Consider the following 12,443-nt stretch of genomic DNA (forward strand, 5'->3'; position numbering starts at 1 on the left):
AGAAGCCAGAAAGGGCCAGGGTGAGCTAAGGCTGGGAGGCAGACAGCTCCCACCTACCACCCCAAACAGGGACCATGGGGCTGAAGCCTGGTGTCCTCACCACCCAGGAAGTCCGCAAGATCCCAAGAGGTGATGAGAACTCTGGGTTGCCCAGAGCTGAGACTATGACTCAATCCAGACTCCAAGGATGTCTGCTTCGGGATCCGTGAGCTCTCCCCTGTCCCCCTCACCACTGGGATTTAATTCACATAACCATAAAATTCTCCCTTATAAAATATACAATTCAGTGACATTTAATACATTCACATTGTTGTACAACCATCACTACTACCTAATTCTAGAATATCAAACCCAAAAAGTTAAACATAGAATTATCATATGACCCAGCGATTCCATTCCTAGGTACATACCCAAGAGAACTGAAAACAGGTACACGAATGTTGTAGTCACAACAGCCAAAAGGTAGGAACAATCCAAATGTCCATCAAATGATAAATGGATAAGCAAAATGTGGTATATTCATACAATGGATTATTATTCAGCTACAAAGAGAAATGAAGCACTGATACACACTACAATGTAGTTGAACTTTGATAACATTACACCAAGTGAAAGAAGCCCAGACACAAAAAGTCACATATTGTATGATTCCATTTCTATGAAATACCCAAAATAGGTAAATCCATAGAGACAAGAGTGTAGATTAGTGGTGCCAGGGGCTGGGGAGAGGGGGGAATCAGGAGTGACTGCTTTGTAGATACAGAGTTTCCTTTGGGGCGATGAGTATGTTTTGGATGCTGAACATCACTAATCATCAAGGAAACACAGATCAAAAGCACAATGAGGGCTTCCCTGGTGGCGCAGTGGTTGAGAATCTGCCTGCCAATGCAGGGGACACGGGTTCGAGCCCTGGTCCGGGAAGATCCCACATGCCGTGGAGCAACTAAGCCCGTGTGCCACAACTACTGAGTCTGCGCGTCTGGAGCCTGTGTCCCCAACAAGAGAGGCCGCGATAGTGAGAGGCCGCGCACCGCGATGAAGAGTGGCCCCCCGCTCGCTGCAACTAGAGAAAGCCCTCGCACAGAAACGAAGACCCAATACAGCCAAAAATAAATAAAATAAATAAATAAATAAATAAATAAATAAATAAAAAGCACAATGAGATATCACCTCACACCTGTCAGGATGGCTATTATCAAAAAAAACAAAAGACACGTGTTGGCAAGGATGTGGAGAAATTGGAACCCTTGCACGCTGTTGGTGGGAATGTAGTATGGTGCAGCCACTGTGAAAACTGCACAGGTTTAGAGGTTCCTAAAAATTAAAAATAGAACTTCCAGATGATCCAGCAATCCCACTTCTGGGTATTTATCCAAAAGAATTGAAATCAGGATCTCAAAAGAGGTATTAGCATACCATGTTCACTACAGCACGAGGACACAACAGCCAAGAGGTGGAAGCAACCCAAACGTCCATTGATGGATGAATGGATAAAGAAAATGTGGTTACATACACACAATGGAATATTATTCAGTCTTTAAAAAGAAAGAAATTCTGCAGTATGCGACAACATGGACGAACCTGGAGGACATTATGCTAGGTGAAATAAGCCAGTCACAGAAAGACAAATACTGCGTGATTCCACTTACATGAGGGATCTAAAATAGTCAAATTCATAAACTCACAGTGGAATGGTGGTTTGTCAGGGCTGGGCGAAGGGAGAAATGGGGAGTTACTAATCAACAGGCACAAAGTTTCGGTTAAGCAAGGTGAATCAGCTCTAGAGATCTGCGGTACAGCACTGTCCTTATAGTCAAAAATAAGATATTATACACTTAAAAATGTGTTAAGAGGGTAGTTCTCAAGTTAAGTGTTCTTACCACAATAAAATAAAAATGTTTTCAATGTTTTGGAATTAGGTAGACGTGATGGTTGCACAATTTTGTGAATGTGCTAAATACCACTGAATTGCACACTTTGAAACAGTTAATTTTATGTTATATGAATTTCACCTCAATTTAAAAAAAGTCTCCAATAGAAATGTTAAAAAAATAAAAATTAAAAAAAATAATAAAAAATTTTTTAAAAGTAATGAGAGCATGCCCTGGGTCATCCAAATGACCATCTCACAAGCAAGTGCTGCTGTGCAATTTGGGGTTTCGGTCTGCTCCTGTGTTTATGATTCAGTTCCTTCTTTGTGAAGGCCAAATGACATCACTGCACACAACACAAACAAAGGTTGTGCTTCAAATAAGAGAAGGGGGTGGGGTGGAGAATCGAGCCACCCTGTAGCCCATGGCAGCCTGGATGTGCCCAGTTCAAAGGCCCAATCTCTTAGCAGTCAGGACTGTGTTCACGTTGAGAGCATCCGTGTGAATTGAGCAAAGCCCATCTCTGTGCCAGGTTCCTGATTCCCACGAGAAGTGGGCTTATCAGCCACTATATGCAGATTTCAATAACGCCATTATTACACCCGTATCTTTGATCAAATGAGCCAGCTTTCCAGGTTATCAAGTGGTGTTACTATTAAAACAGCCATTTGGGATTACTCATCGCAGTTCAGGCTCAATGTGGGGTATAGCCGGCCCAGCCACATCTTTGGCTTCTGTAATCCTCGGATTCAACCAACCTCAGATTGAAAATATTTGAAAAAAAAAAAAATTCCAGAAAGTTCCAAAAAGCAAAACTTGAATTTGCTGTGTGCTGGCAGCTATTTACATAGCATTTACATTGTATTTACAACTATTAACATAACATTTACATTGTACTACGTATTATAAGTAACCTAGAGATGATTTAAAAGATAAGGGAGGATGTGTATAGGTTATATGCAAATACTGTGCCATTTTATATAAGGAGCTTGAGCATCTTGACTTTGGAATCCGTGAGGGTCCTGAAAAACCATCCCCCCGCCCAGGATGCTGCCGAGGGACAACTGTAATCAGAATCACCCCAAACCAGCCAGCCAGCCCAGCAGGCACAAGCGACAGAAGCAGGGGAAACAGAAGGGGCAAGCTCTCTGCTATCAACCCAACGATGGCAATTTCGTTTCGGTTCACATCCTTCCAATTAAATTAACATTGCTGGGCTTCCCTGGTGGCGCAGTGGTTAAGAATCTGCCTGCCAATGCAGGGGACACGGGTTCGAGTCCTGGTCTGGGAAGATCCCACATGCCGCGGAGCGACTAAGCCCGTGAGCCACAACTACTGAGCCTGCGCGCCTGGAGCCTGTGCTCCGCGACGGGAGAGGCCGCGACGGTAAGAGGCCCGCGCACCACGATGAAGAGTGGCCCCTGCTCTCCGCAAATGGAGAAAGCCCTGGCACAGAAACGAAGACCCAACACAGCCAAAAATAAATATAAATAAATAAATAAATTTATTTTTTAAAAAAAATTAATATTGCTCATTTGAAATGGGCCGGCTTTCTGGTTTTATTAGTTTTATTCTGGCTTTATTTCATGTTTGCTTTATACTTATGTAAAAACTATGTAAGTCTGAGGCACTTACACCGAGTTTTATATTTGTACATTTAAGTTATATTCTAATAAGAAAGTTTAAATCAACAGGTGAGGCTTTTTTTTTCCTTTAAAAGGGAGTCCAGAAAAAACCACATACTTATGATTCCATTCATATGAAATGTCCAGAACAAGCAAATCTATAGAGACAGAAAGTAGACTTGTGGGGTGGGGAGTGATGACTCATGAGTACAGGGTAATTTTCTGGTTTAATGAAAATGTTGTAAAACTAGACTGCAGTGACAGATGTACAACTCTTTGAATACACTGAAGGCTACTGAACTGTATACTTTACATCACTGAACTGCATGGCTTGTGAGTTAAATCTCAATAAAGCTATTTTTAAAAGGGGGGGGGGGAAGGTCGACCTATTACCCAGGTTTGAGCTGCATTAAGCTGGAAAAATCACAGGGAAATCAACAAACCCACCTATTCACCGCTTCCCTTTCAGGCCTACTCTACTCTTCCTCCGCCTATACTGTGCCCAAGGGCTCAGGAGACAGAGGCTAAGACGAAACCCTAAGTCACAAGCCAAGCCCACCCAGGGTGAGCAGCTGGCTGCCCTCAGACAGGGCAACACAGGATTCCTATCTCTTGGAATCCGCTTCATACAACAGTATTACGGCACTATTTGAATTATTAAATTGGGGAAAACTTAAAAACAATGAAAACAACCAATGTCAGTAAGTATGCAGGGAATGTGATTCACGTACACAGCAGAGGCAGCGTCAAGGAAAGAAGCATGACGGTCAAGATTCCGCACCTCAGTGACCCAGCTGGCTGGGGATGGGGCAGAGCCAGGAGCCGGCACATCTGAGCACAGGCAGGCAGTCCCCCATCCTGGGGAGGCAGCCGACATCCTCACCCTTCACCCACACTCGCCCAGCACAGCCTGCCCGCGGGACAGGGTCCCTATCCAAGCACGCTGCTTGCCTCCAGCCTCAGCAAGGGGCAACTCCGCGGCAACAAGAAGGGAGGCCTCAAGGGTCCATCTTCCGCCGACCCAGCAAATCTCCCTCTCCTTGGGCCTATTCCTTCCAGCGGCACTTTATACAGAGACAGAAAGAGGAAGCCCCTGCTGGCAGCTGCTGGGTGGGAGGCGCTGGTGAAGCCAGCAGGAGTGCACGTCCACCCCTGACAGACGGACCCCTTTTGTCCCAATGCCTCCCTCCTCCACAAACCTCTTGGAATTGACCACCTCCAGGAAGCCTTCTTCTGCCTCCCCAAAGGTTCACTGAGCCCCAGCTCGGAGCCGGGGGAGGGGGAGAGAGTGGACACCTGTTCAACTGGCCCAGGCCCCCACCTCTGGGCCCTCAGCTCAGGGCTGGCTCCCAGGGAACACGAAGAACTCAGATGGCTGTGCTGGGAACACCCCCAAGACCAAGGACTAAGTGAAGAAGCGGGACCCAGAGCCATGGACCAAGTGCCATCCCATCTATATCCCCAAATCAGAACTACACAAACTCACACAGAGGCACAGAAAAGAAGATGGTGGGATATTCACAAATTGCTGAGAGGGATACCTCGGGGGAAGAGAGGAAGTCAGGAGGGGGAAGTGGCTTTCAGATTCTATTCTCTCTCTCTCTCTCTCTCTCTATGAAGCTACTACCTGAATCCTTCATAAAGATAACTACTTAATTTTGTTTTAACTGAAAACATTTTCAAAAGCAGGGTAGACATCCATCAACTGGAAACTCGGTAAGCAAGCTATGCTCCCCGCACACATTGGGATGAAAAAGGAAGGCACTCCCGGAACACACGACAACGTGGATGAGACTCGAGAACATTACGCTTAGTAGAATAGGCAGAAATAAAAAATACTTATTATCGGGGCTTCCCTGGTGGCGCAGTGGTTGAGAATCTGCCTGCCAATGCAGGGGACACCGGTTCGAGCCCTGGTCTGGGAAGATCCCACATGCCACGGAGCAACTGGGCCCGTGCGCCACAATTACTGAGCCTGCGCGTCTGGAGCCTGTGCTCCGCAACGAGAGGCCGCGATGGTGAGAGGCCCGCGCACCGTGATGAAGAGTGGTCCCCACTTGCCACAACTAGAGAAAGCTCTCGCACAGAAACGAAGACCCAACACAGTCATAAATAAATAAATAAACAAAAGAACGTGAATTTCTTTAAAAAAAAAAAAAAAATACTTATTATCTACCTGAGTCCACTTATGTGAAAATCTAGAAAAAAGCAAAACCAGAGTGACAGGAGATAAGCGGCCTGGGACCAGGCGTGAGAGTGGCTACTGACGGCAGGGGAGCCCCAGGAAAGCTTCTGGGTGATGGAAGCGTTCGCACACTCGACTGGAGTGGGGCTGCACGCCCATGACCTTCACCGACACTCAGCCGGCTGCCCCCTAGGCTGGATGACTGTTATGGTATGTGTACCTCAATAAAACTTCTTTTCTAGGTGAGGTAGAAGGAATGGAGTCAGTGCTTAATGAGAAAGGGATCTTCCTTTGGGGTGATGAAAATGTTTTGGAACTTGATGGAAGTGGTGGTCCCACAACACTGCGAATGTACTCAATGCCACTCGACTGTGTACTTCAACACAGTCAATTTTACATCAAGTGAATTTTGCCTCAATTTTTTTTTTTTAATTTTAAGTAGACATAAAAATTTATTACGCCCATTTTGCAGATGAGAAAACTGGGCTCAGAGGAAGCAGTCAACTGCTGGTCCCGGGCTTATCCACCTATGCCTCAGACCCAGTTCAGAGCATCTACACCCAGTAGAAGAGAGAGAGCTGCTCTGTACTTCCCCAGAAGGCTCTGCGGCACCGGGGCCCGATCTCCAGAGAGGCCCTTGGCTCTGGGGCATTTGAAAACCAGAGCTTCCCGACAGGCCTTGGAGCAAGCCAGCACAGCAGCACCTGCAGGAGACTCCCAAAGTCTGTGAGCTCCATCAATAGACAGGGCTGCCATGGGGGCAGGGAGTGAGCACCACCAAGCGGGTGGCCTAACTAAGGCTAAAGCAAGGATGTGGGTAGGGAGGGTTCCGATCAGATCCAGGGTGGATGAGGTCTTCTAGGTCCTGCCAGTCAGGGCCCTGGGGAGTTGAGGGGTCAGCACCAACGTCAGGGACCCTGGAGAAGGACTCAGTAACTAGAGGGCAGCAGTCAAAGTGGACACGTCCACCAGCCACTTTGTGACTGGCAGGAGAGGGGTTAACTCCTTCCTGGGGTCTGCAGTTCCAGGAAAAGGAAAAGGAAATGGGGAGAAGTTCCCCTCTGTGCTTTCTAAACAGAATCTTCAAAAACGCCCAGTGTCCCGGTCCTCCACTCTGGGGAGGGCCAGGACAGAAGACACACCGCCTGCAGATAGGCAGGGCCTGGGGCTCAGCGGGATGCAGTGTCTGGCAAAGCCCAAGGTCATCTGAGGGCACTCACTTCTCTCCCCCCACCCCCCCGACATGCCCCCGACGCAGCCTCTTGGCAGTGGGGCTGTTTCTCATGGGCGAGGGAGGGAAGCCAAGCCGTGCACCCACAGCTGTCCCAGCACCACACCCTCCCTCCTCCTGGAATTTCTGAAAGCCCTGCTCCCTGGGAGCCCGCAGGGTCAGGAGCGGCACACCCAGTTCCAAGATGCTCCCTACTGCCTGCCATGGGCATGGAGGTAACCCCAGATGCCCCATGTCTCTCCCTCATCAGTGTGCCCCAGCTCCAGCCCAAGCAGGGGCACCCTTCAGAGCTAAAGCCAGTCCACATGTCAGCTACAGGAAATAAAACACCTTCTAATTCTACTATGAGACATTCACTCCTTAGGAGAGGTCTCAAAGGCTTCAGTTCATTCCTGAGGAAGGGGACCTGTTAACCTATAGGCATCTCAGCTAAGAGGAAAAATAGGCATGTTGATGCTGGAGTGAGAGCAGTCTGGAGTCCCCAGCTCAAAAATGAGGGGTCCCAGGAAGGGCTGGCAGGCATTTATAAGAGGGTGGGGAGGTCCCCTGGAGAATGGGGGGATGGTGAATGTGATTCTTTAAAGGAAAGGGGGAGGCCAGAATTCCAGGGGGCCTCTAGCTTATGTCCTAAGAGGCACACCAGGGCTGCCTCTGAGTCCAGTGTGGGAGGGACAGCAGGACGCAGAAAGGTCTCTCCTGACAGGCCAGGAGTGCTGAGCGTGGGTCCCACCCCAGGTCCGTGGATCCGCTCACATTCCCTAAACACGCCAAGCTGTCACATCTCTGCATGGGCTGCTCATTCTGCTTGGGAAGCCTTTCTCATCCTTGCAAACTCTTGGCCATCCTTCAAAGCCCACCTGAAGCACCACCCCGTCCCCAGGCAAGCCCTTCCCTCCCTCCGGCTCCAATCACAGCTGGCACAGGCCCCGGGAAGGTACCAGTGGGAGAAGGTAGACATGTGCCTCTCTCATCTGGCAGGGACTGAGTCTCACTCACCTTTGGTCCCCTGCACCTCATACTGAACCTGGGGGCAGGAAAGGCCAGGAATTGGAACCAAGAAGCCATCCTGGTGCCTTCCCACCATGAGGCACTGTGCAAACAGCCTGGCCTCTGTGGCCTCACAGGTCTCTCCCTCTGCTGAGATTAACTGGAACCATGATAACAGAAGCACCTATTGTTTACTGAGCACTTACTATGAGCCACACACTACCCCAAGGGCTCTCCATGTGCTACCTCCTTTCACCCTTGTGACATTCTTATAAGAGAGTTACTATTATTAATCCTGTTACACAAGGGAATCAGGCACAGTGAGGTTAAGTGAGTTGTCTGATGCCATACAGCTAGCAAGAGAGGAAGCCGAAAATCAGACCACAGTGGTCTGGTTCCAGGCCCGGTATTCTTAATCGCTACAGGTCTGTTGAGGGGTAGGAAGATGGTCACTTGTCAGGACAAGCTCTAAGTGGAAGAGGAACTCAGAGATTTTAAAGGCTAGTTCTCCCCGGACCTTCCCTGTCCCCAGGTCCCAGCCAAACACCTAGGAAGAACAGCAGGGCCTCCTCCCAGATCCGGCCTGCTGCTCCCAAGCTCATCCCAGTGCTGAGTACCAGTTACAGGAAACACAAAAGGCCCATCTGCAAGCCCCCTGGCCCAGGCTGGGAAGATGCACGGCTGCCCGCTGGGAGGCAGAGCCATAATTTGGGGCTATTCTTAGCAAACCACTGGCTCCCCTCCCAGAGGCCCAGCAGGAGGCAGGCCCAAGCTTCATACACCCTGCGTGCAGGCGTGCAGAGGTCCCACAGGGCTAAGGAGCGACTGGTGGGCAGGAGGTGAGGACAAAGCCCTCCATCTTTCAACCCAGAGGTGCCTGGCCTGCTAGCCTTCCCAGGGCCAGGCACCTGGCTGCTGAAGCAGCTCTGGAGAGTCCTGGCCACAGGGGAAGGCTGGTCACCAAGGCCCCACTGACAGTGCTCGCTCTATGCCAGACCCTGGGCCACACATTTTCCACTGATTATCTCACATTTAACCCTCACCACACCCCAAGGGCGAGGGGTTACTGGCACCATTTTAAAGATGAGGCGTTTCACTTTAAAGATTTAGTTAAGACATTAAAGATTTAGTTAAGACATTAAGTAACTTGCCCAGGTAACACGGTGAGTTAGTGTCGAGCTGTATCTCCCAATCTCCAGGTTGAGCCATAGCCAGATTGGGGGCAGGGGGGCCTTCCCCGTCCAAGGGCTTGGGGGAGGGGCAGTCCATCCATACCAGAAAGCAAAGGTCTCATCAAAGACCCATCTGCATGTCTACTCTTTCTCTTCCCCAGGGATTGTCCCTTCCCTGCCAAAAACCCTCAGGCTTGGGCTCAGAAGGAGAGTCCCCAGCCAGGTACCTCCCCTACCCTGACCACACGACCTCACTTCAGGAAGCTCTGGAGACCCAGGGGAGATGAGCCCCAAAGTTCAAGGAGTCCCTGATGGTGTTTAAGGCATGCACCCAGCCCTGTAATTTAGGGAGTAGGGAGGTCAAAGAACTCTCAGGGTGAAACAGAGGATACTGAGCCCTTTGGGGTCTTCAAACTCCAAAGCGGGAATCCAGAAATGAAGCCACACCACACAGCACCTGTACCACCTCCACCCCAAACAGGTCAGCTTTCAGGCACTGCTGCCACACAGAGTCACAGGGATAACTGAGCAGCACTTGCCTCATACTATATCTTGGTACCTACCTCCGACTGTGTTCTGCCCTCTGCTGCCGGAAGACTCAGCAGGTATAACTGTCTGTGTGGTCTGTGTCCCAGGTGCCCAGAGCCAACTCCACGTCTGCCCAGGATTCAAGGCACGTCCATGTGGCTCCATGTCTCGCGTTGGTGAATGTCAGCTCACATCCCTGTCTGTGCTTCCGTGAGCCCACCCATATGTCTGTCCACTTCTATCAGCCAAATCTCCATGATAGCGTAGGTCCATCTATAGAGTATCTGCGGCCTGTGCGTGGTCCACACTTGTGTGTTCACACTGTCTGCCCCTGCACGTGTCTGTGCCTTGGGTTGCTTGCCCACCTCCATTGCCTTCGTGTCCATCTGTATCCAGTTCCTCACAGCCCTTGCCCACACAGTTATAAACCTGAGCACGCGCGCACATCTCTTCCCATGCCAGCATTCCCCACCTGTGCCCGGGTGACCCTGTGTGTGCCACCTGTTTGGAGGCAGGTGGGTGTGTTCACCCAAGTACTCACAGTGCCGGCCAAGGGCTAAAGGGTGAGTTCAGCAACTCCCACCCCCAGAACAGCTCCCAAGACCACAGGCACAAGCACACTGCCACCTCTGCAAAGTGTTCCAGAAAACAGAAACTTGCGAGGGATGATGTGGGAGAGGGCAGAGCCCTAGACAAAGCAGAACCTCAGAGGTGAGGTCAGGATGCCCCAGGTACCACTCACCTCAAGCCAGCCCTGCCAGGCCTGCTCACCTCCAACACCCCAACTCCAATCCCGGATGGCCAGCGAGGGGAAGATTGTCTGTCTGCACTCACAGGAAACAGTGTCTGGCTCAGGGCCTCCAGCCCGACAAACTCATCCCCAGCCCCCAGCGACAGAGGCTCTTCCGAAAGGAAGAGACGACTTCCTCCTGTAAGGCTGTCTAGACCCTAAACCTCAAGAGCCCCAGGGAGGCTGGGAGAGTCCTATGGGCAGCCTGACCCCAGAAACCAAATGTGCTTCTTCAGAAATCCACCAGCAGGAAAACATAAAAACAAAAAACACCTGGGAGTGGGGCTGGGGCACACTCCAGCTGCTCCCTATCCATGGAAGTGGTGAGAGGGCCTAACCACTAGCACGGTAATCACAAAGGATGGGTATGGAGGCACAACATTTTAAACATATTTGCACGGCTGCCTGAGAACTGCATCCCAGCTCCCCTAGCAACTGCAGACCCTGTCACTCACTCAGCAATTAATCATGTGTATGCTCTTGGTATTTCCACTAGTATTATAATTAGTCCGGAACTGGGATGGAAACCCTGTTATTAGCGAACTTTCTTTGTGTTTATGTCTTGTCTCCCCCCGTGGAGCTGAGCCACCTAAAGGGAGAACCCTCCAACACCTTCCACCACTCCCACCCTCCCTGGCGTTTAAGAAATGCTCAGTCACGGGTCCAGGTTGCTCTGCAGGAAGCCAAGGAGTCGGTGCCTGGAATTCTGGTCTAGAGAGTAGGGAAGCTGGGAAGCTTCCTGAAGTCAGGGAGCTTTTCTTCCATTTCTGACTCCCCAAGAGATAAGAACACGTTCCAACCACCCTGGCCACTTTCAAAAGTCCAAGGCAACAGTCTCCCGCACGCTGCACTCTGCTTTCTGACCAGGCCTCTTGCCCCTTCAGGAAAAACCTCTGAAGATGAAAAGGGGGCTCCCCTCGGAGTCCCAGGCCTACAGAAGGACAGGACCAGATGGGGCCCAGCATCAAAGCTTACACCCACTGGGTTCTCTGGACTCTTCTCGGTGCCATGGGCCTCAAGCCCCTAAAGATGAGCCCAGGGACCCCAAGTGTGGATCATGAAGCGTCCTGCCTCGCCGCAGCTGCACAGGAAGCCCAGCTCTCGGGCCTTGCCCCAGGCCTAGCCATTACGAGCGGAGGTGTCGCCAGCCCACATCTACCCCAGTCCGAGGGAAACCGCCTCGAGGAAGTCGGTAGCCCAGAGCCGGACAGACAGAAGGACTCAATAACTCCTCACTGTTTAATATGTGAGGTTCCCCTTCTCTCCCAGGCAACGATCCCGCGCGGGTTTGGGTGGGGGCCCAGGACCTCTCTTCTCCGCGGAGCCCAGGGAGGCGTGCGATCTGGGGGATGGGAAGTGGGTGGTCGGCGCAACCCCGGCCCGGGAGTGCTCAGAGAACTCCTGAATCAGCCCTCCCTCGCCAGCCCGGGTCCGGACGCATCGGTACCTGCCAGCCCGCGGCTCCGGGACATCCGCGCTCCTGCGGCTGGCGCGCTGCGCCCGAACGGCGGGCGCCGAGTCAGGCAGCGGCGGGTCGCGCCCGGCGCGGGCTCCGGCTCGCTCCTCCCAACTTCCCCAGCCCATCCGTGGGCAGAGGCGGTTCCGGAGGCTGGCAGGCCGGGCACGACGAGGCGAGGCCACGAGAGAAGGAGCCCGCGCTCGCCGGCGAAGGGAGCTGCCCGCCCCAGACCGAGCGCGCCGCTCCGCTCCCCGCGCCCCACGACCCCCAAGCCGAGGGGCGGATCCGGCCAGGCCGCCAATCACCGAGCCCGCTGCCGCCCGGCCAGCCCGAGCCCCGGCCCAAGCCGCCAAGGGGGCGGGGGTCTCGGATTTAAAGACACACTCACCAGGCAGCGTCCAGATTGGCATTCCAGAGCCTCGGCAGCCTGGCGGGGAGGAACGGCTGGCCCCACCTTTCCCGCCCCGCTTCCTCCCTTCGCCCATCCACCCTCCGCCTGGGAGGAAAAGTTTGGGACGGGGGAGATGGCCTGGGAAGCCAGCTCCTCTTCCCTTGTCATTAGTTCGGCTAGTTCTGGAAGAAGCCCAAACCCTAC

The 12,443-nt window shown here is 51.8% G+C and overlaps 1 protein-coding gene across 1 annotated transcript in view; it reads right to left on the reverse strand.

The window, feature by feature from the left end:
• The window catches only part of PALD1 (phosphatase domain containing paladin 1), an 84,391-nt gene extending 72,307 nt beyond the window's left edge, over positions 1-12,084 (reverse strand). Inside the window, 1 exon segment of the mRNA XM_036829671.1 lies at positions 11,837-12,084. The gene's annotated coding sequence lies outside the window, so the exon portion shown is untranslated.
• Positions 12,085-12,443: the final 359 nt, after the last annotated feature.

Source organism: Balaenoptera musculus, chromosome 16, assembly GCF_009873245.2.
Source record: "Balaenoptera musculus isolate JJ_BM4_2016_0621 chromosome 16, mBalMus1.pri.v3, whole genome shotgun sequence".
Taxonomy (NCBI): Eukaryota; Metazoa; Chordata; class Mammalia; order Artiodactyla; family Balaenopteridae; genus Balaenoptera; species Balaenoptera musculus.